General features: G+C 38.1%; 1 pseudogene; it reads left to right on the forward strand.

The window, feature by feature from the left end:
* Nucleotides 1–2,344: 2,344 nt before the first annotated feature.
* On the forward strand, nt 2,345–3,611 carry LOC118002518 (annotated as a pseudogene).
* The last annotated feature ends 1,442 nt before the right edge of the window (nt 3,612–5,053 follow it).

Consider the following 5,053-nt stretch of genomic DNA (forward strand, 5'->3'; position numbering starts at 1 on the left):
ATAGATAGATAGATAGATAGATAGATAGATAGATAGATAGATAGATATGGTATTGTATATTTGTATCAAAATAACATTTCCCCCTTCAATAACAATGTTTTCCTTCCTATTATTCACATATTACAATGATTTCTACACAATAATATCTCCCATATGACAAAAATAAGCCTCTTGAAGTCAGGAATCTTATTCTTCATATTCTTTCATTGGCTAGTGAGATCTAGGAGGCATCTTTCTGGCATTAACTATCTACTTGCTACATTGGCATTTCAAGAATTCAAAACTAGCAACAGCGCCAGAGATTCTAAAGCAGATAACAGTCAGAAGAAAATGCCTTAGGCATGTATAATAGCAAGCCCTAGCACTTTTTCTGACTTGCATCAGCCTTGGATTTTTGCTTTGGGACTTGCACATATGTTTCCAAATATCTTCCAGTGTCTTCCAGGAAATACTTGGGTTTTACGTGAGGTGCCTCAGACACTTGTAGGAACACAAAGGTTATGGCTAAAAGTATTTCTTTTAAGATAGCTTTCCAGAAGTGTAACTCTCTTCCTAAAACATACTAGGTAGCATCCCCACTTTGTGGGTGTCATTTCACTCTTACAAACCTATTTGCACGTTACCTGCAGTACTGGAAAGGAGCAACTTGGCCACAAGTTAACATCTTGTGAATCACACAGCCTCACTGTTCAGCTCCTACATCCTGTGCTTTTTTGGTAGCGCCTCTGGAAGCCAGAAAGAAGGGTGGGTTAGAGTATAAAAGTTAATTAAATACTGTAGATACTATATAGAATCATGGAAACAAATGGCCTTGTGCTTTCTCTCCCATATTCAAACAAGAACGATGCTCCAGATGCCAGTCACTTAGGTGTCTACCATGATGATTCTTTTTATAAGGAATAAGAAATTAATTACGCCATGGAGGTGCCCTGGAGTAATAGAAAGAATGGGTATGGCCTGGCTCCTTTAAGCAAGTAATCTAGAGATGGGGGATATTTCCCAGACTGCTTTATGGAAATCTAACCCTTTTGGAGAACTTTGGTTACTTTACTGGAAAAGAAAAAGAAAAGAAAATGTATATGTACATATGTACATATCAAGTAGCAGCAGTTTTTAAAATGAGATAACATATGCACATGATAAAAAATGCAAAGGGTGTATGAAAGGGCATAAAGGGAAAAATGAGTCTCTCTTCCACTCTGTCCCCTAGTCCTCCTTCCCTAAGGCACTAGTGACACCAATTTCTATACTTTCTAGATGTATTCTCTGAGTGTATAATTATATAGCTCTTAAACAGATTTTATTTATACATAATATAGATTATATAAAATAATATACTATTATACACATTGCTTTTTCAATTCCTTTTTAAATATTTTTATTGGGAAATATGTAAGTAAGGGTATAAAAATTCAGATAGTGATCTCATATTTTTATTTAACAACATATTTTTGAAAGCATTCCATATTAATGCATACCACTGTGCCTCAGTATCGTTACTATTGTATAATATTCTATTATATGGATATACCATTAATCAATCCCAATGTTGATGGGTTTTTTGTTTGTTTCCAACTTTTGCTATATATTGCTTTTTCAGTTACTTGTCCTTGTTAGGAAAATATATTCAAATATCAGCTGAGATATTCAACAGATATTGATTGACCACTCACTATGTCCAATACATGATACCTAGGCCCTGTAAACAATAATGAAACTAAGAATATTCCTATACATTTCACCCTCTTCAAATTGTTTAATCATTTCATAAGTGTGTGCTATGGGATTTGTATTGTCCCTCCCAAGTCTGTAACTCCAGATTCCCTCTTCATCCATTAAAAACAAATCTTCTCCTCTAAGTTTACTTTACCATGGCAAAGTAAGTTTCATAGATCTGGATCTTTAAACTATCACTTTGAAGACGATATATCAATTTTCTCTGCAAAGGTAAACCTATGCTTAATTATATAATTACAGAATTTAAGAACCAGGGAAGAACCTAATGATCATATAGACCAACCTCTTCACTTTACAGATGAGGAAAGTAAAGCTAAGGAGAGGTTAAATGACTGAGCCATGGTCATACTCTAGCTTATTTTTCAGATACAAAATTTGTTCAGTATACCTCTCCATCCCCCATTTAAAAGTCAAATCTGTAACTTTCACTTGTGGCCATGATAGAAAAACAGGGATCTGATTTACCCTTTACCTTAAACAAATGAAAACCGTTTCAATGGTTTGGGTTAACAATTGAGTTAACTATTAACAGTACTTTTCAAATATTGGACAACATGCAGCAGAGGACAGTGATCTTTGAAAGAAGAGAAACAAATGAAGTGAACCTATGATTACCCCCACCTTACTGCCTCGAGAGATTCCAGGTTATGGCACAGGCAAGGGAACCCCAACAAAGCCTGGCAATTTTCCGGAGTTGAAGAGACAGAGGTGAGAATTCAGATTGGCTACGGCAGCTAGAATTTGTAGGGTAGATGACCAGAGAAGAGAAAGCTGCATACAGAGAAAATACTGGAGATCTGCAGGGGCTCCCCCTTGAGTCTTTAATTAACATACATGTATATGGAAACTACCTGAGGCCAAGGGGAAAAAAAAAAAAATACCTGAAAGGAGCAATTACTGGCATTCACACAGGGCTAGAAATACTTCACATTCCCAAGAGCCTAAATGGAAAAACTTTCTAACACATTGGGCATTGGCTTGAGTATCAGAAAGGTATTGCCTCTTTAGTAGGCCAAATGAGCCCTTAGTTCTAAAGGTTGGTCTGCTCCTATCAGAATTTAAAGGCAAGCCTCAAAAGGATCAAACTGTTTCGAAGTAACTTACCTGTGTCCCAGAACATAACTCAAAAATATTAAAGGAATACCGAAAGAAAGAAAGAAAGAATCAAGCAGCCAATAATGTGAAATTCATAATGCCTGGAATCCAATATTTTTATCGATACTTTTTTTTTTTTTTACCAGGCATGCAAATTGAAGCAGGAAATACAACCCATAATGAGGAAAACAAATCAGTCAATCAACAGAAACAGATCTGACACAGGTGGGCTCTCCGAGACTGAGGCCCAGCCCTCTAGCAAGACCGAGCCCCTCTAACAAGATTGCACTTTATTTTATTTCTTTTGTGGTTTTACACAGGCTGAAGTTTTGTGGGTTAGGTTAAAGTTGGGACCTCCTCGAAGAGGACCCATTCATTCATTCATTCATTCATTCATTCATTCATTTATTCTTTCCAGAATAGCAACCTCCAGCAGTACACAAATGTTAGATCTGTAACAGGCGATGCTAAGAGAGAGCAAGCGGTTCAGCACCTACAATTAAAGAACTTATGATGTCAGGAGGATAATAATAAAGGATCCTGTAGAAATTCAAACCCTAGTGAATAAAGCCAAAAGAGAGCTTGGAATAAATCATCGACAGGTCCACATCAGCCAACTGTATTTGATTGACAAGCTTAATATTGAGAATCAAGAGAAGCTGAGTACTAAGGAGCAGAGACTGGCCCCCATTGGCAGCTGTGGACCACCTTCAGCATCCATTTTGTGCCTGGTGTGGGGGCTCCCAACAGACCACGAGTGGCCTCTTCCATCAGCTTAAAATAGCCTCTTGCTCTGCCTGCCCTGTAGGAGCTGATAAACTGAGTCCGGTTTCCATTCTTCTGCAGCCATAGTGAAAAAGGATGGCTGTCCTTGGTTCAAGTGTTAAAATGAAGAGCTGGAGCTCACTCAGAATAATGCTGTGTATTATGGGGTCTCCACCCCACCTCTCTTTTGTATCTTATCACCACTCGTATAGAGCACCTCCACACTTTGTTTCTTGGTTAACAATAAACAGAATTGTCTCCCTAAAAAAAAGAAGAAAAGGATATGACACAGGTGATAAAATTAGTAGACAAAGACATTGAAACAGCTGTAATAACTATGTTCCATGTGTTCAAGAAAGTGGGAGTGAGCATATTAAGGAAAGAAAAAGCAAGTTTAAAAAAAAAGAGCAAAGTTGAACTTCTTAATATGAAAAACACAGTATTTGAGATGAAAACTCAGAACTTCTATGCAATTATAATTTTTGCCATTATTTCTATCATCAGCAATGTCACAAATATAAAATAATATTTCCATTGGGTCTAAAAATACTCCTTTTCATATAGAAATCTCAAAACCACATACGAATATGCATTAAAACTATCAATGCGGAATAGTGTTTGCATAGTAAAACTATGTTAGCTGCACTTGCTATTGGTATTTATAAAGAATAGAAGCAGCACACAGAAGGGGCGCCTGGGTGGCTCAGATGGTTGGGCGTCTGCCTTCGGCTCAGGTCATGATCCCAGCGTCCTGGGATCGAGTCCCGCATCGGGCTCCCTGCTCAGTGGGGAGCCTGCTTCTCCCTCTGCCTCTCTCTCTCTCTCTGTCTCTCATGAATAAATAAATAAAATCTTTAAAGAAAAAAAAAAAAAGAAAATATGTTTTGGGGCGCCTGGGTGGCTCAGATGGTTAAGCGGCTGCCTTCGGCTCAGGTCATGATCCCAGGGTCCTGGGATCGAGTCCCGCATCGGGCTCCCTGCTCCTTGGGAGCCTGCTTCTCCCTCTGCCTCTCTCTCTCGCTCTGTCTCTCATGAATTAAAAAAAAAAAAAAAAGAAGAAGAAGCACACAGCCTTTTCTGTATGCAAAACATGTGAAGCCAAGCATAACTTCTATTCAGAAGAGTTTCAAGTCCAATGAAGAATAAAAAATTGGGTTCTGCAACTTCATTTTTAAGCTTGGTGCATGCATCAATTAGAGAAAAAAACATTTTATATGAGCCACTTAAGACGGACTAAAGCTAGAGACTCTTGCCAGGGTCAGTGACAGCAGTATTCCCAGTTTGAGGGTGAGCTGAGGTTTGAAGTATCTAACTTAAGAAATGGGGTAAGAAGAAGGAGAAAATTAAGCAAGAAGCTGAAGAAGACCAAAAGGAGCTCTTAAGAAGAGTGGGAATGTAAAAAATGTGAGGACCGCAGTTTACAAGTATGTATGAATCTCCCTGACAGAGGTGGAGA

This window comes from Mirounga leonina, unplaced genomic scaffold (genome assembly GCF_011800145.1).
Source record: "Mirounga leonina isolate KUSES-001 unplaced genomic scaffold, KU_Mleo_1.0 Mir_82, whole genome shotgun sequence".
Lineage (NCBI taxonomy): Eukaryota > Metazoa > Chordata > Mammalia > Carnivora > Phocidae > Mirounga > Mirounga leonina.